The sequence below is a fragment of the Lipotes vexillifer genome, unplaced genomic scaffold, assembly GCF_000442215.2.
Source record: "Lipotes vexillifer unplaced genomic scaffold, Lipotes_vexillifer_v1.1 scaffold180, whole genome shotgun sequence".
Lineage (NCBI taxonomy): Eukaryota > Metazoa > Chordata > Mammalia > Artiodactyla > Lipotidae > Lipotes > Lipotes vexillifer.
In genome coordinates, this window is record NW_006796149.1 from 102,856 (window position 1) to 122,624 (window position 19,769).

The window sequence follows — 19,769 nt, forward strand, 5'->3', positions numbered from 1 at the left end:
CTTTCCCTTAAGTGTGAATATAGTGAGTGTGGGCTCGATATAGTGACTTGCTTCCAGGGACTAGATTACAGCAGAAGTGATGGTGTGTCACTTCCATATTAGGTTATAAAAAGATGCAGCAAAGGTGAAAACAACCCAAATGTCCCTTCACACGTGAACAGATAAACAAGATGTGTATATACATGCAGTGGAATATTATTCAGCCATAAAGAGGAATGAAATTCTGATACATGCTACAACATGAACAAATCTTGAAAACATTGTGCTAAGTGAATAAGCCAGACACAAAGGGACAAATATTATATGATTCCACTTATATGAGGTACCTAGGATAGGCAAATTCATAAAGCAGAAAGTAGAAATGAGATGAACAGAGGTTGGGAGTTAGGCGGATGAAGAACTATTGTTTAATGGGTATACGGGGCTTCTGTTTGGGACGATGAAAAGGTCTGGAAATGGATAGTGGTGATGGCTGCACAACAGCTGAATGTACTTAATGTCACTGAATTATATACTTAAAAATGGTTAAAATGATAAACCTATGTTATATATTTTTTACCAAAATATAAAGGACCCCCCAAAAGACTGCACCTTCTGTGTTGAGTGTTCTGCCTCTCTCTCTTTCTGTCTCTTGGACCACTCACTCTGGGAGAAGCCAGCTACTATGTCTTGAGGATACCAAGGCAGCGCTATGGAGATGCCCACATGGCAAACAACTAAAATTTCTGGACGACACTAGCGAGAAATTGGTGACTCCAGTGAGCAAGCCTTCTTGGAAACGTCCTCCAGGCCCATCCAAGTCTACAGATGATGCAGCCCTAGCTGATATCTTGACCATAACCTCAAAGGAGACCCTGAGCTAGAACCACCCAGCTAAGTCACTCTGGGATTTCTGACTCTCAGAAACTGTCAGATAATAAATGGTGGTTGTTTTAAGCCACAAAATCTTGGGGTAATTTGTTACACAGCAATAGATATTGAATACAGTATAACTATATATGCACAAATTTACAACAATATTGAATGAGATAAATTCACAATAATATTAGATGATAATAATCATCTAAAACAAGCTTCTGCTTCTTTCTACAAAGCAATTGGGGGCATGCTAGCTACTGAGGTTAAGAAAAATGTCTATGTCCTGATGCCATTCCTTCTCAGGTTCCATATGGTTCCCTCTCCCAGATTTGTCTGTGTGGGAATGGGTATTTTTATACCAACTGCACTCTTGGCCTCTGTCTGCAGTAATTCAAAATGCATAGTTCAAGTGCAGAATCTGTATTTCAACTCTAAATCTAGCACTCCAGATACTACTTGGTTACTGCAAAGACACACACTAACTGGGAACTCCACAAACTAACCCCCACTATCTGTTTTCTTCTCTCTCTCACTCTTCTTAAATTCTGTCTTTATTCCAGTCATGATGAAAGCAATTTTTATGTAGCTCTGGAGTTCGTAGTTACAATAACTATCACCAGAAAAGGTCTTCGCCACTCACCAATGTCTCTTATAGACTGGATGTGGGCCGTCTACAAGCAGCATATAGGAGGTAAGACCTGGGAAACTGGTTGACCCAGGAATAGTGTTGCCTGTCTGACCTTTTGAGGACTCACTCTTTTATTGGGGAACGACCCAAGAAAAAGCAAAAAAAAACCAAGCAGAGGTGGCAGGTCACGAGGCCAACAGGAGAAGGATAGGAGGAGACTTCAACAGAGGGCCAGTATGGGATAAAGTTAACAAAGATGGAATAGGAAACATGTCACACCATAAAGTCAGGCATCCAAACCATTAATCCATAAACTCTGACTATGTGACAGGGCATTACTTTGATTGAGTTTGGGCCAGATTCTTAAAGGAGTCAAATTAGGCTAGGAATCAGAAGGACTGAGCTCATAAAGATTCCGTTCTCTTTCTCTCCCTTGCAAACACCACGTGTACATAAGTCATTACATGTTGGCATCATAGGTTCCTTTAAATATTTGTAAGGTAGCATAAAGTAGGAGGCAGAAGATAAGGGCCCTAGGCAATCTTAGAAGATAACCAGATAACTTCAGATATGGCTTTAGTCTCTCCAGGCCTCTGTGTCATCTGTAAAATGAGGTCATTCTACCCAAGACGTTTGGACTGGACCAAACGATCTACTGAAATTCCTTCTAACTCTAAAATCTGCAATTCTATGGGTTAAATTCTGATGCCCATGCACTTCTCCATAAGGTATTCCTAGGCAATAATCCTAGCATGGCTACCTGGACAATTCAAACAGTTTCTCCATCTCCATATTACACGTCCTCCAACTCAGAACAGAAGCACAGTTTGTACCCTCAACTCAACATCTCAGTTTTTACCCTGAAAACTCAAGAAATACGAACAGTTTAAGAGTAAACAGTGGGGATTGTGAGCACCTATAGTCAGAGATCTATTTCCAGGGAAGTTTTTACCTTAGATGAAAGATGGCACTCCAAGGGGTGAAAACTTGGCTGAAGGTCCATTCGATCAATATGGTAAGCCTGGAACTCAACCTAGGGCAACAAGAGAATGAAACTTGAAACTCAGTTCGGGATATATACAAAGATGGTGCAAAGCTATGAAGAAATTCCAGAGGCCAAACTATGTCGACTTCACTCTAAACCTGGTGGGATATGAGTTTAGCTGGTGCTCGGAACATGTTCTGGGGAAGTGAAACAGCAAGTGATTGCTTTTTTCTTTTTTTTCTTTTTTCTTTTGAGTTTTACCATTTCCCGTCAGGTGGAAGAATCCTTGTACCTGAGTTCTCAACCAGTCAATGAAAATCTGCTGGTAAATCTCAAAGCCTGATCTCATAGAGCAGAAGTCAGTGGTCTGGGGGTTGATAGTCTCCCCAGGGAGGAATGAAACATCTGCTGGAAACTCCCCATCTCCATCCCTTGACCTTAAAGCTCGAGAGAAACGGAAAAGCGGCTTCTCTTGACAAAAAGATTGGGAATCCCTGTTGCCATGTCTTACTGTTTCTTTAAGGCTACCATGGAAATGAAAGATGTTCTCAAGCAAAGATAGGTCAAATCTATTAACAGAGCGGGCGAGGCATTTCCCTCCTGAAAACTGTGGAATAACAGAAAAGAACCTTTTCTGACAAAATGAGTATTTTTGTTTGTTTGATTTTGTTTCACATTTATTTATTGAACAGTAGGGAGAAATAATTTGAATATGAAAATAGCTAGTTATTAGAAGAAGAGGGAATAATTTCAAACATGGAGCCCCCTGTAGTTTATACATCATGTAAACTTGCTCCTCCATCCCTCAGCCTTTCCCATCTCCCTTCAGCAATCCTGTTTCCATTCTCTCAGCTCCCAGAGAATCACCAAGAAGCTGAGTTCCAGTAGCACTAGCCTAATACACATTTGATTCTTTTCTCCAGCAGCCAAATGGACCATCTTCCCAGAACTCTTCCCATCATTAGAGGGGAGAAGACAAGTTGAGCAAGTCTTTCTCCAAACTATAGCCACAGTTTTATATTAATCTGACACCTGTCATCTGCTTTATTTCCAGGAAGTTCTTCTTAGCGGGAAGGTGGCACTCCAAGGGATTAAAACTTGGCTGAATGTCTATAAGAATTCATTAGATAATATCCAAAAAGCCCTCCAGAGGGCCTTGCTAAATACAACCAAAGATGGTGCAGTGATTTCCTAAACCCAAGATTTCAGGTTTACTTTTGATGTTCCCTGGATACTAGCAGTGTTTGGCTATATAGAGGAAGGAGAAATATTAACCAATTTTTATTCCAGCTGACCTTTTACAGAGACAGGAAGTAATTTTGCTTGAATTCTCCATTTCAGTCTAGGACAGTAACAGCTGGGCAGGGATTTTGCCCAACACTTTGTGAGGTTTACACTCAACTGCCTTTGTCAGATTGGCATTTTATATTAAAACAATAGAGCACTGTTATTAAGAGACCATACTGCTACAACTTTAGGAAGATGCTAAACCAAGAAACTTTCTCTGGACCACTAGAGTCTCCATGACTGTAAAGGTCTGATGTGTTTCAAAAATCCACTTCAGCCCAGGAGGTTATAGTAGAATGATCAGGAATCAGACTGTCTATATTTGAAGATTAACCCTACCGTTTGCTTACAAATGCTGTGATCTTCAGGAATTCCCTAGCTGTCCAGTGGTTAGGACTTGGCACTTTCCCTGCCCAGGCCCGGGGTTCAATCCCTGGTCAGGGAATTAACATCCCACAAGCTACGTGATGCAGCCAAAATAAAATAAAATAAAATAAAATAAAATAAAATAAAAAAATAAAACAAATGATGTGATTTTGGAGACAGCAGATCACAGGGGTTAAGAATATAGGCTTTGGAGCCAGACTGCTTGGGTTGGAACCTTAATTCCACCATTTACTCGCTGGATGATCTTAAAGAAGTTCTTCAAACCTCTGGGCCTCAGTGTCATCATTTGTGAAATGGGGCTGTTAATGGCATCTCCAAATGTTGGGGGAAGAATGAAATAAGTTGATGCATGTAGATGCTTCAAGCAATGTCTGGCAAACAGTATCAATAAATGTTAGCTATCATGATTGCTATTATTCTTTCCAAATTTTCAGCATTTCATCCAATGCTGGGCAAAATCAACAAAGAAAGGGAGCTAACCGAGGAGAACTCTGGGGAAAATGTTGAATTTGGCAAAACTGGGAATCAGGCAGAACTTATTCTTTGGCACTCTCTCCACTTTTCTCGCTCCTGTTAATGCCCAGGCTCCTTATATAACACTGTACCCAAGCTCTAGATTGTTCTTTCTGCTTGCCTCCATACCCGCCCTTCACCAATCAACTTTTACCCACACTAGCTCTATTCCCTTAGGACTTCGCTCTGAACTAGGTGATAATATAAAAAGTAAAAAATCAGGGCTTCCCTGGTGGCGCAGTGGTTGAGAGTCCGCCTGCCGATGCAGGGGACGCGGGTTCGTGCCCCGGTCCGGGAAGATCCCACGTGCCGCGGAGCGGCTGGGCCCGTGAGCCGTGGCCGCTGAGCCTGCGCGTCCGGAGCCTGTGCTCCGCAACGGGAGAGGCCACAGCAGTGAGAGGCCCGCGTACCGCAAAAAAAAAAAAAAAGTAAAAGATCAACTCTGGTTCAAGATAGTAATGAATGCTGGTAAGTTAATGTTATGCTTTCTGGATGTCACATTTGCATTTTACAAAATGAAGATTGCCTTATTACCAGGAAGAGTGACCAAAACTGAGAACTTCAGTTAATGTGCGAGGCAGGTAAGGGTAATAATTCTGGGCAGGTTGACCATTGGTTTTCTTTGACTCACAGATAAGCTGCTACTTCCATAACCCATAGAGCTTGTCCTAAAGTTAACTATTTAATATAAAGCATCATAGACAGACTCCTAGGCGAAAGCAGAACACACTGTGTTTAAACACAGCGTTATTAGGTTGACAGGCATGGCATCGAGGCCTCAGTGTTACTGGTCCCACAGCTCCCAGGGCTGCTGTCAACAAGGCACGACAAATTGGACCAGCCAAAATTTTCAGTCACGTCTGATTTTCCTGAAGATGCAGATATACCTGCTGAAGATGTTCCAAACAGAGAAAAACCGAGATTGCAGAACAGAGCGAGCCGATGGAGGAAAATGGCAAAGGCCCAGCGTTGGCTTCTATCGCCCATTATTATAGCCCTGGGATAGGCAGCATTCTGAATTCAACAAAGGGGCCAAGGGTAAGGGGATTTGAGTTCTAGATCCATCTCTGCCATTAACTGATTGTGTCTTTAAGCAAGTTGAGTCACCTTATTTTGGAGGGTCGTATTTGCAAAACTAGGGGGGGAGAGAGGCTAAGTAGCACTATCCCTTCGTTCTTCCGAGTCAGAGGCCCCAGGGGTTTCCGGGGAACCCCTACAGCCCTGCAGAGCAACTTAAATGCCTCTACAGACAGGCAGTGGAACGCAACAGGGTTTCCTGATTAAAAAATAATAATAATAACCATAAGGAAATCAAGATGCTGAGAAGATTAATCTGGGGGAGAGGAAAGTAATATAGAATAAGGCAGAGAGTAGCAAGATTGGACAGGATCACCAGCTAGATGGTAAAATAACTAGAATAGTAAAAACTACAGTCAAATAAGATAGGGTAGGCAAATGAATCTCAGCACTGGCTGCACCCTAAGGAGCTTTTAATAAATTCAGATGCCCAGGCTCTATCCCTGATTAGTTATATGGAACTTTCTGGGTCTAGGGTCTAAGCTTCAGTATAAGGTAGAAAGCTCCCCGTGTAATCCTCATGTTCAGTCAGTGGTAAAAACCACCAAGGGTAGACTATGCTGGTTTTTAAGAACCAAAAGGAAGAGTTGTATGTAAGAGACTTCTGAAGGTGACCTGAGAGGATTGACAACTGATTAGACTGAGAGATAAACATCTGGAAAGACCCCCAGACAACTTAGATCTCAAACAAGGGTGCTTAAGAGAAGGAAGAGGTCATCGTACCTTGGTAAAGTGGAAACGGTTTGGGAGGGAAGATGAGTTTGAGCTGAAGTGGATAGCAGGATATCTGAGTGATTCCATCTTTCTACAATATTCAAAGTAATGAGCAGCACCATATCTTTTCTGACAAGAAAATTTAACTTCGAATTGACTACTCTAGCTATTATCAAAAGCCCAGGTGAAACAAGGTGGCAGTACAAGAGTGATGCACTAAGAGAAGGGTACCTTATATTTCTTCAGCGTTTGTTGGTCTTTTTTGTTTTTTTTTTGGCTTAACTTCTTTGGGAGGGATATAAGTACTTTGCATGTTTACAAAAGCTGTGAACCTAATTCCCAGAAAAAAAAAAATACCATTAGAAAAATACATGGAGCCCAGGTTAAGAATCTGTTTTCTAGATAGGGACTAAAGGGCTCACTCAGCCAAACAAAGTTTTTGGTTTTGTTATTAATACTATTATAGTCGTAATTTTAAGATGAAGAACTACAGACCGAAGAGAAATATAAGCAGAGAAAAAGAGATAATAAGGAAAGAGATGTGTTTTAGACAGCTTTTTCCTAACAATGAGGTCACTGCCAAGTGTCCAGAGAAAGCATTATTTTTCCTAAATGCTTTGGAGCATTTCATGTCTTCTCCCTGTTCTTTGTTCTTTGATTAAAGCACCTGTCCTTAGCTTTGTCGTTAAAACATCCTGGCAATCACAAGAAAACATGCCAGCTTGTGATTACTATCTGCATTTTTAATAATGCCTAGCATTTCCTACAAATAGGATTTCAGCATCTAGAACTCTGGATTTGGAAAATGAAACAGCTTTTGTTAGTTCTAATAGAAAAAGGCAGCTTGATTTCCAATGCTCTGTTTTAATCTGGGTTTTACCAGCCGGTGATTTTATTGAAAGTGAAATGCATATTCGTGTTTAGCTTTAGCATCTCAACTCTAAAATGGAAAAATCACAGCTTCAGTTATAGAATTGAGAATGAGGTCCTGGCATCTTTCTTAAAAGGAATTTGGATAAGGCTTCTCAGTAAATACTCACAAATTACTTACGCTGTATGTCTAAACACACACAAACAGGTTTAGAAAACCTGGTTGAATTGAAATGAAATAATTAGGTATAAAAAACATAACCTGGGGGCATCCCTGGTGGCGCAGTGGTTGAGAATCTGCCTGCTAATGCAGGGGACACGGGTTCGAGCCCTGGTCTGGGAAGATCCCCCATGCCACAGAGCAACTAGGCCCATGAGCCACAACTACTGAGCCTGCGCGTCTGGAGCCTGTGCTCTGCAACAAGAGAGGCCACGATAGTGAGAGGCCCGCGCACCGCGATGAAGAGTGGCCCTCGCTCGCCACAACTAGAGAAAGCGCTCGCACAGAAACGAAGACCTAACACAGCCAAAAATAAATAAACAAAGGTGGGGTTTAAAGAAAAAAGGATATTATTTAAAAAAAAAATATATATATATATATATATATATATATATAACCTGGGCTTCTTTGCCAGATTCTTATCAACATGGACCATACTTGCTCTAAGGCAATAAAGGAGGTGGGGGTCAAGGTCATGACCAGGAAGGAATTCACGTGCCCAAACTCTCTTCATCTTCATGAAAATGTTTTGCGCTTTACCGGGCTACTTAGAGAGGGGTCCATAAGGCACTGCTCTGGGCTCCCTTCGTGACTTAAAGGGAAATGTTCATAGTGTCAGGAGCCCTTGATGACCTGCAAATGAAAAAGGAGGATGTCCTCAAATTCCCTGCAGCAGGAACCCACTTAGGTGTCACCAACCTTGACTACCAAATAGAACAGTACATCTGTGAAAGGAAAAGTGATGGTATCACCTCATACACCTACAGAGAACCTGGGAGAAGCCTCCCCTGGTGGCTGGTGCTGTTGTTGCCATTGGTAACCAGGCTGACTTCAGTGTCATATCCTCCAGGGACACTGGCCAGTGAGCTGTGCTGAAGTTTGCTGCTGCCACTTCTACTGCTGGCCGCTTCTCTTCTGGGAACTTCCCTAACTCTATCCAGGCCACCTTCCTGGAGCCGAGACTTCCGGCGGTTACTGATCCAGGTCTGATCTCAGAGCCGTCTTATGTTAACCCGCCTGCCATCACTGTGTCACAGTGACTCTGCACTGTGTGGACATCGCCACCCCCAGCAACAACAGGGGAGCTCCCGCAGTGGGTCTGCGGTGGTGGATGTGGGCCAGGGGGTGAGGATGGGGTTGGCGTTCTGCGCATGTGTGGCACCAGCCACCGTGAGCATCTGGGTGAGGTCATCCTGCTGTCTACTCTGCAGAGATGCTGAAGATGTTGAAAAGCTAGCATGGACTACTGTTGGGAAGGCTGTGACCCAGGAGGAAGTTCTCACTTCAGCAGTGAAAGGGAATTAATTTCCAATGTTTCCCCTCTCCTTGATGCCTAAAATTACGTGGTTCACAACAAAGACTCACAAGTCTGCTTCATCTGAAGCAGAGCAGAAATGGCTTAGAAATATTAGCCTCTTGCTAACATTGTGCACATGGTAATGGATAAGCTGGAGTCTTGGTTCAGTCTATACTGCTGATGGCCCCTCAGAACCCCATCCCAGCTGAATCCTTCCTAGAAAGGCAATATAGAAAGGAGACAAAGGCAGGGGTCTGGGCATCCAGTAGAAGTGGGTTTAAATCCCAGCAACACCAATGACTGGCTGAATAGACTTTGAAAAGTCACTTAATTTTCCTGAACCCTGCTTTCTTTGATTGTAAAATGGAGCTAATAATATTCAACTAACGGATTAAATGGAATGGAAATGCAAGGCCTAGCCAAGGTCTTCGATACACTGCAGTTCCCCTTTTTTGTGCTCCCTCCCTTCCCCCTTCATTCCTTCTCGAATCATAGCCAAGAGTTGCCATGCCTTTTCCTGGTCAAGTAGTGAGAATTCTGTTTGTCTTGTACGAACTCAAGGTAAAGAGTACCCTTACTTCAAAGGAGGCTGGAAATTCACAGTCACTGGAAGATTAAGTTTTAGACATTTCATTTGTTCTCTTTTTCTATTTTACTTTTTTCTCCCTTTTACAACACAGGCACTGTTCCCTTGGCATTTGCAAATTTACTTTTTTCACTTCTACAGGTGTAGGTGGATTGATTCAAGAAGAGAAATGGTGGCACGAAAGAGAAGCTTTTTTTTCCAAATACAGAATTCATTTCAAAAAGGGGAGTGTTTTTCATGATTAGCTAATTGAATGCTTGCTGAGAGCCAGGCACTACTCTACATATCAATCCACTTAATCCTCACAACACCAGGAAGTGAGTACTTGGATTAGTAGACAAGCAAACTGAGGCACAGAGAGATTAAGTAAATTATGCAAGGTCACACAACTAATAATTGGGAAGACTAAATTTGAACCCAGGTAAACCTACTTTCAGAATACATGCTCTTTACCGCTTCTGCAGCTTACTCACCTTCTTTCCCGAGCAGCTCAATATACAGAAAACGGAGGGAAGATGGATGTGGAAAACACAGGTTAGAAGAAAATGAATCATGAAGGACATTTGAAATAGGTATTGAGCTTATGTAATTGAAATTTGATGCTGTCTTCAAATATTCATAATAGAAACTCTAATGTTTTATAAAAGGGCAGGCAGGTAACTCAGTCTGATCAGCTTTGATGTTCTAAGCAATGATGTCAGAAAGCCAACGGAGACTCCTGAGAAAGTGTTTGGTGCTTGCTTTATTTCCCTGTGCTAATATTCCTTGACTGAAAACAATCTCAAGGTTTCCAAGGGTAACCAGACTATACAGCCTGCTTTCTTTGAAGGAAGAAACATTTCCATTTTGAGAAGATGAAATGGAGATTTTCTTGGCTACGTATTTGATGATGTTTCTTTACTGGGAACACCTCCATTTCTTCTTCCTGAATCAGACTTCTAGAATTTTTTTTTTTTTTTCACCTAGAAGAGACCACTGATACCATTTACTTCCTCTGCTTTCTGCGGTAATGAAGAAGGGGAGGTCAAATAAATTCAGTTCTCTCACAGATCAAGAAGCCAATCTAGGATTGGAATTAGTTCTGACTCCTCATCCAGCTCTGCCACTCAACCACATGTGTTTCTTTCTCTCACACACAGGCTCTTTCTGGCCACCAGTAAACACACTGACCTTTGAAATATGGAAAGAAAAGCGCTTTGAAATAAAACTGGCACAAACAGCGGTTAGACGGCCGTCATCTGGAGGCCGAAACAAAGAGGGGCATAGTCTTCAAGCTGTCTTCGTAATTACGTGAAGCAGTTATCACTCATGCCCCAGTCTGAGCATTGCCCCCCAAACAAACAGCCGAGGTTTGAGAAAGCACATAGGCCACTTTGTTGCTCTAGCATCCTGGGGGGTGGGAAGCCCCTCAGCTAAAAATCACATGTGGCTGGGCCTGTTTTCCAGAGCTCCAGGCTCTTTCCTTACTTCCTTCCCCATTAAAACCCTCTGCTCTTCTTGGCAAAAGCCTTCAGGTGAGGTAAGTGCCAGTTAACAACACAGAGCTTGATGTATTTCAAGTTTATGACTTAGAGCTGCGTTCTCATGAAATACATTCTTCTTCTCTGGCCCAGAAGCCTCGATGTGCAGAGAGCAAAGATTCTACGTGTGGTTGAAATTTGGTTCATTTTTGCTACGGCCCTAAAAGTGATTTCTCTTTCTGGGGTTTGCTCAACTTAGAAAGCCAGGCAAACAAACCCCAGAAAAGGGCAAAACCGATTCTGAAAACTTTAGCTGCAAAGACAACTGGAGCAGAAGGCTCAGCAACTTTGGGTTTTGCAAAAAGTGGTCTTAAATGTCTCATGAATTCTTAAATATGGCCAGACTTCAGAATAAGTAGGAGAGATGGAAATATCTAATACCGATATCTACAGACGAATATCTAATATCTACAGACTTCTCCAGCTTTCAAATCTGATATGAAATTTTTCCTCCTAGAAATGATTTTAGTTTTTCCAATCATTTGAGTGTTACCATGTCAGTTTATGAAAAATACTTTGGTGAGTTGTTCTTAGGCCACAGAGATCTGAGATCTGACCAATTAAATGATCTGATATGACATCTCAGAGCCCTTAAAGACCAAGAGGTTTGGCAATAGGAACATAAATGGGTTAAAATATATTTCAAAATAATTCCTCTAATTATTAGCTGTACTCAGTTGCTTAATATTTTCAGTGCCTACTGAATTTAGCAAAGGGAATGACAGATACATATTAAAATGCATGCAAATACTACACACAAGCCACATTTTAATATACTGTTTTGCATCCATAATTTTAGTCTTGTGATTTGTATCTTCGTTTGCTTGGGAATAAAGACTTTCTTCTTTCCCCACTTGGAAAACAAGGCAAGACTTGTTTCTGCCAGCATCCTAACAGGATTCCTGAAAAAGCGGCAAACTTAATGGTTCAGGAACTGCTCTCCACCACCTGCTTTCAGGCCCCTTAAATAGGGGCTGTATTTACAATGCATTGAAAAGGTGAAAATATGCAATCAATCAGCTGCTTTGTCACATAGTGGCAGGCAATCATATTTTTTTGTCGTTGTGTTAAAACTGAACAGACTGATTTTTTAAAAAATTAAGCTGTTTAAATGTACAATCTCTTTTTAAATAGAGGGTGTGGCAGACTGCCTGCTATACATTTGCCAAATCCTATTTCCTTTTAATCCAGGGTCACAGATGGAACACATTTCCCAGCCTCCCCTGCAATTAGGTGATTTCTGGCTGGAGGAATGTGGACCAAAGTAATGTACACAATGTGCAAGTCTGGCCACTAAGATCTGCTGGGCAACCCTAGTACCTTTTCCCTACTCTTGACCTCCTGGCAAGATGCAGAGGATCAGGTGGAAAACTCCAAGGGCATAAGGAGGAGTCTCAGGATGGAAGGAGACGGGGGGTCCTAAAACAAAACTGTGTGGAGCAGACTCTCTGCCCCCATCCATCTCCCTGACCAACGACTCACAACAGACTATGACTCATGTTCACTGTGTGGTAGCCGGCCTCCAATGGTCACATCTCCTGGTATTCGTACCCTTGTGCATTCATCTCCAATAGCATATGGCAGAAGTGATGGTATGCCACTTCTGAGAAGTTGAGCAAACTTCTGAGATTAGGTTATAAAAGCCTGTAACCTCTGCCTCTGCCGTTGGTGGTCTTTCGCTCATTCTCATCCTCTCTTTCTCATTACTTTCTGGGGATGCCAGCTGCCATGCCTGTGGAGATGCCCACATGGTAAGGAATGCAGATCTCCTTCCAACAGCCAGCAAGGAGTTGAGGCCTGACAATAATCAGGGGAGTGAGGTGGGAAAAGAATTCTAATCCCAGCTGGTCCTTCAAATGACTGCAATTCTAGCAGATAGTTTGAATACAACGTTGTGAGAGACACTGGGCTAGAATCACCCAGCGAAGCTGCTCCTGGATTCTCGAATCTTAGAAACTGTGTGAGAAAATTCCTTTCTTTTTTAAATTGAAGTATACTTGACGTGTTTGTTGTTTTAAACTGTTAAGTTTTGGAGTCATTTGCTGCCAAGCAATAGATAACTAATACAATGTGAATAAGAAATCAGCTTTCATTGAGCCACTGAGACACTGGGACTGTTTGTTATGGTACTTAAACACTGACTAGTCAGCAGGGCAATACATGCAGTAACTATGTACATACACTGAACAGCACTATAAGGTTTCTAAGGGTAAAGGCCTTGTTTTATTCTCCTTTGAGATCTCACTGCCTAACACAGTGCCTAGACAAGAGTAGGCATTGAACAAGTGACAAATAATGAATGTGGCTTTCAGTAAGATGCACAGTGTGGTCCTGTGTATGGAATGTACAAAGTCAACACCTTTAGAACAGCTGCCACTTTAAGGCTAGATGGGATCAACTTCACTTTATTTCGGGTCAGAAAAATTCTGGGATTGTATTGCTACCAAATATGTAGATTGTAGTTGGTCAAACATTCATGTAAAGAAGAGAACTCAGTCATCTAGTTATGTTTGTGTTTCCAGATTATCACACTTACTTTTGTAGGGACCAGGTATTCTAATAGGTATATGTGTTAATTTATTTAACCCTTATAAAAACTTGATGAAGAGTGTGCTGTTGCTCTTCTGAGTTTACTAATGAGGAAATAAACTCAGGAAAGTTAAGCACCTCATCCCCAATCTCACTGCAATTCCATGGCAGAGCCTGGGCTTGATCTCTGGACTTGCAATGCCAAGGATCATGAAGTTACCCGTTATACTAGGTTGTTCCCTAAATTGAATTCTCAAAGAAACAGGACAGAACTCCAAAGTCTAAGAAAGGGCTTCTAAATCGATGGAGTGGATTAAGAGATATCCTGTGAGGACAGAACAGAATAGTCAAGACTTAGGCCTTGAGAGATTCCCATTAAGAGGGGCTAAGATAAAAGTTTATAAAATCCTGAAGGACATGGAGTGATTCCCCCAAACTGATACACACCCCAGGGATGGGGCCCCACCTGAAGCTTGTCAGAGATGGTTTAGAAGAACTTAAATGCATGCCGCTTATAGATGATTAGATGCGTCCCCTCTGCCTCCATGTCAGCTGCACAGAGACTAGGCTCACTGCCCCAGAAGCCACCATGTAGAGAGAATATCCAGACCACAGGGCAATCAGCTCCATCGGAGCAGCCAAGAGGGGGAGGCTTGGCTTCCCTTTAATTGACAAAAACCTTCATAACCAGTTCCTTCCAAGGCTTGCAAATCAGCACTAGCCTCAAAGAGAGCAGGTATGGGCCAAAGAAGCACAGGGAATGGACAGACATCTCTGTGTCTGCCTCTCCTGCCGGTCCTGTTTCTGCTTGTTTTTCATGGCAACTTGTGTGTGGTGAGGACTTTGGGTATGTATTTGCTTCAGACAGCAAGTTCTCTTAGCCCAGCCTTGTGGGAAAAAGTGGAAGTCGCTATTTACGGGGAACACTGCCAATGGGCTAATGAGAAATTTTCATGACTTTTGGATGTTTGTAGAACTAAAGGCTTTTGAAACCTGAATCCAAGGCTGACCTAGAGTCTTGAAAACCTGGATAATGACCTCTGGGAAGAAGCTGTGGCTGACACAGAAAAACCTTACTTATTCTGACGTTTACGAAGTTTGGTTGCCAAAATACGCTCCTCTCAATCTTAGATAGTGAGACATATTTATAATCTGTAACAGTTGGTGCTAGGGCAGAGTTTGAAATTTATCTTTCACTTCATGGGGCAATGGGTTTTCTAAAGAAATGAATGATGCATTCACCTTTAGCAAGGAGAATATTAAAGTTGTGCAAAATAATATACCATTTAAAAAAATGTGGGAGGACTGTTTACATAAAAAGGAACTGACATGTCCGTTACGAATCACTCTAAATAATTTATTTAAGGAGGCCCTCAAAGACGTAATTGTAACAGGAACTAAGCTTAAATTCTTACACTTGAAAATAAGACTGAAGGCTTTATAATGGTCCATAGTTCAGAATATTCATATATTTATGCTAGTAATTGTTTTCTCCTATTCTGAATTAACAAAGTCTTGCTAGAGAAATAAAATACCTACATTTATGCATCTCATACTCCTTTGCAGCTGTGGCTCACACAATCAATTACTTGGCATTAATTCAAACTTGTAGGTTTTTCCATTAGGAAAAAAGATAATTAAAAAAACAACAGCCAATGACTGTCGTTGTATAAATAAATTCAGGGTCCACTAACAAATGGATCACTAATGTGCGAAAGGCTTTGTTCAAGGCCACCCGCAAAGTGAAGGGGCAGCGTTGAGGAGATTCTGGGGGGTCCTCCTACACTCACCCCATATGTCACATGTGTTCCATCTGCATCTTTTTCCTTTATTCCTAAGCAAGTAGAAATTTGGAGTTGGAAGAAGGTGTGAGGAAGATATAACACATGAAGGAAGCCAGTGAATGGAAAGAAAGGTGAGAGCAGGTGCAGGGATAGAACCTGCCTAATGCTAACGGCAGAGCTCCCAAGGGAAGGTTCTGGCAGCCTGCTCCTCTGTGATTCCCGCGCTTCCTGTGGCTGGTGGGTCAGCTTTTTTACATATATATCTTTACAGCCAAAGGATGCTTTGCATGTATATCCTGACAACAACCCTATTGTTTTTACACTTAATGACACTCATGGAGAACCTCCTAAGTGCTCCTTGTGTCCTACATTGTTTCTCATCCAACACGACACTGCCCCCTGCCTACTCCGTCTGATATGCAAATGTGATCACGTTATTTCTCTGCTACAAAATGGTTTCTCGCTAACGGTTTCTCAATCCGACATTGGCTTTCAAGATCCTCCATGACCTGCCTCCAGACTACTTTCCAGCACCGTATTCCCTCACTGTCCCTCCCAGCTCTATGCTCACAGGGCACCTAAACAGGTCTACCCTCTCCACTCTGGTGTCCTTTTCCTGCTCTCCTCATTGCCTGGAATTCTCTCCCACTCCCAGCTTTTCCCACCTGTGGCACTGTCTGACTGGCTTCCCTGGTGGCGCAGTGGTTGAGAATCCACCTGCCAATGCAGGGGACATGGGTTCGAGCCCTGGTCCCGGAAGATCCCACATGCCATGGAGCAACTAAGCCCGTGCACCACAACTACTGAGCCTGGGCTCTAGAGCCAGCGAGTCACAACTACTGAGCCCACATGCCACAGATACTGAGGCCCATGCACCTAGAGTCTGTGCTGCGCAACAAGAGAAGTCACCGCAATGAGAAGCCCACGCACTGCAACGAAGAGTAGCCCCCGCTTGCCGCAACTAGAGAAAGCCCACACACAGCAGCAAAGACCCAACACAGCCAAAAATAAATAAATTAAAAAAAAAAAAGAGCTAGTGAAGTCTTAAAGCCTGTTTAAAAAAAAAAAAAAAAAAAAAGACCCTCCATCATCCCTCAATATCTAGAACTTCATCTTGGAAGCCTTCTCTGGCCTCCGGAATAGGACTGTGCTCTCTCACCTTTGAGCCTCCACTGTGACAGGTGCAGAGTTTATTATGCTATTTTCACAGTGGTTTGTTTACATCACTTCTACATGTGTCAATATTTCTCAAAGTGTGGTCCAAAGAACAAGTGCCTCAAAAACATCTGCCTCTGAGAAGTGCAGATGCCTCATATTCCCATGTGAAATAGGCCTTTCCTGGGGTTTCTTAGGTGACTAAAGCTGAGAACCACTGGACTGGACTTTAAACTCCTCAAGGGTGGGCATAACGTATTAGGACATGGTTGGTAATGAATGAATAAAAATAGTTCATTGCTTTTCAGCCATGGGTTGAGCATCTGTAGCTCCTACTATGTGTAATGTTTACAAATGCAGCTCAGAGTACAGTTAGTCTTGTTTACCACTGCACCCATCCCAGACCCTAGCCCAGCGCCGTGGGGCATGATAGGCACTAAATAAATACTTTTTCAGGGATGGCAAGAAACTGTGGCCTGCAGAAGCTCTGAGTGCTGTACAGCAGGGCAGAGGTGCAGTGAAAGCATCAACAAGATTAGCACAAGGCCTGTTCAGTTCCCCAGGAGAAGGCACTAAGCCAGAGCAATAGCATAGCTGGCACTGCTCTGATGTTCCTTTGTAGAAACCCTTGATGTGGGCTGTGAAATGTCAAATCCAGATTTGATTAAGCCCAACTTCAAATCCCCAAGGCAAGTGTGTATCCACGGTCTTAATGGAATTATTGGAGCCACCTCCGTCTGCTACTTTCAAAAGGGCTGAGGTAGCACCCCATCCATTGATACCAACTCCTACAAAATGAAGCCTGCAGTTAATTCAGCACGTCCCAAGCGGATAAAACCTAAAAAGCTTGATCTGGCTTCTTCCTGAAAATTGAAGTATTAAATTAAACCAAAAAAAAAAAAAAAATTTTTTCTGGTGTACTGTAAAGCCTAAAGAAAGGGGGGTCCCCAAGGCTACAGCAGAAATCAAAGTTCTGTTTCTTTTTCTCAGGCCTAGACTGTTGACTATTTGGCACTTTCTACTTCCTCCTTCAAATGATCACCTATCAGTTTTCAGATAACCCGTACTTGGAATTTTTAAAGGCAAAGCCAATAGACAACATGAGCTGCTGTAAGGGCTATGGACTTCTAGTTGAATGATTCAGTATATACAAGTGGAAACTTGGCCTCCCCTGCTTATACACACTTTGAGGGATGGGCAAAAAATGTCAGGCCAGAACCGAGTCTCAAACCAAAGTAGGCACGTTGGGATCTATCAGATTAAACCCGAATGCCGCAGCTTCACTGGAGCAGACCTGATTTCACCACTGCGTTCTCAAAGGGAAGAGGGGCGGGGGGCATCTGCTCCCAAGCTCCACCACAAGCCAGAGCTCCACTTTGTTCTGTGAAATTCAGAACACATTTATTCTCCTTTTTTGTTTTCTTCAAAATTTACTCCTGCCCTAACTTAGGGTCTGGCTGAAGCTAAAATCGTAACAGCCAAAGACAGCAGGGGAAAGGCCACTTTACTGTGAAATCCAATCTGAGTAAAAGCAAAACGGATCAGCAATCTTTTGACCTTACCCAGTGGCAAAGTCTCACTGATTCACGTGGTTTAGAGAACTTGGAAAAGGTCTGATGAGCTGTCAAACCACTGAAAATTTAGGGTTTTTCTCGTCACCCTCTATAGAAATGATTCTAAAGTTTCTCAAATTCCAGAAGCTTCCTAAAGCAGGACCAACAAATCTGAGGAGACACAAGTCTCTTGGTTACCCTGGAACCACCCTCATGTTTCTGGGACTCTTGAGATCAGCCCAGGCCAGTTATCTAGAGGTGATAATGGATTCTGTTGGGGCCATCTGTGCCAGACTCACCACAAGAGATAGATCATTTCCAAACCAACACCTCATATAGGAGGCTGGAGGAAGCAAAGGGATTCTCACCACTTTCTGGTTCCTACATCAAGAGCTAATCCCAGACATGGCGATGACATAAAGGCAGGAGTCCTGGCAGCAGCTGCCACTGGGAAAACTGGTTTAAATAGCAAGTACTCTTTAATGCACAAATTACATTAGACATAGTTCCTGCCTTTCAGGGACTCCCTTGCCTAAAAGCACCCATTGTCTCACTCTCTCTTGACTTACATGTGACATCCAAACTCATCTAAACCCTTTCCAGCTTGTCCATACTGACTCTTCCATCTTCCCACCATGTCCAAAATGCATTCTACCCTTCAGACCAAGGGTTGGCTAACTTTTTCTGCAAAGAGCCATACAGTAAATATTTCAGGTTTGCAGGCCACATGGTCTCTTTCATAACTATTTAACTCTGCTGTTGTAGAACAAAAGCATTCATAAATAGTAATATAAATGAATGAGCCTGGCTATATTTCAATAAAACTTTAACCAAAACAAGTAGCAGGCTAGATTTGGTCCCCAGGTTGTAAGTTTGCTCACTTCTGTTTTGGTTTTTTTTTTGTGGTACACGGGCCTCTCACTGTTGTGGCCTCTCCCATTGCGGAGCACAGGCTCCGGACGGGCAGGCTCAGCGGCCATGGCTCACGGGCCCAGCCGCTCCGCGGCATGTGGGATCTTCCTGGACTGGGGCACGAACCCGTGTACCCTGCATCGGCAGGCGGACTCTCAACCACTGCGCCACCAGGGAAGCCCCATCACTTCTGTTTTAAACAGACCAAATTTATTCCTTTGCAGGTGCTGGTTTCTTCTGCCTGGGATCCTTTGTCCTTTTTTCTCAGCTCAAATATATTAATTCATTAAAATTCATTATTTATGGGAAGATTATTATATGCCAGATACTGTCCTAAGATCTAGAGAGGCAACAGTGAAAAAACAGACATTTACAACTGTGATAGAATTTAGATTCTAGTGGAAACAAGTGGACAATAAACAAGTAGCAAGCAACAGCGTGCATGCCAGGTGGAACTAGGATGAAGAAAAATAAGGCAGGGTAGGTGGGTGAGGATGTTATTTTAAATAGTGGCTGAGGAAGGCCACTAGGATGAAGTAATATGAAAGCAGAGATGAAAATAAAGCATGAGTTCAGTCTATGTGGATATAGAAAGTGGGGAGTGGTAGTAGGAAAAGCATTTCAGGCAGAGGGAATAGCAAGTGCAAAGTGCCCAAAGCAGAGCATTCTTGGTATACTGGAGGAAATGATAGGAGGCCAGTGTGATTGGAGTGAGGTGAATGATTGAGGGATGAAATCAGAGAGGTAGCTATGGGCAAGATTTTGTAGGGCCTTGTGGGCCGTGGAAAGGACTTTAATTTTTATTTGGAGTAAGACTGGAAACCATTGAAGGGTAGGAAGCAGAAGAGTGAAATAATCTGCCTTAGATTTTAATAAGATCACAACGATAGCCAT

The 19,769-nt window shown here is 42.6% G+C and overlaps 1 pseudogene; it reads left to right on the forward strand.

Moving 5' to 3' along the window:
* Positions 1-8,142: 8,142 nt before the first annotated feature.
* LOC103075406 (40S ribosomal protein SA pseudogene) lies at positions 8,143-8,668 on the forward strand (annotated as a pseudogene).
* The last annotated feature ends 11,101 nt before the right edge of the window (positions 8,669-19,769 follow it).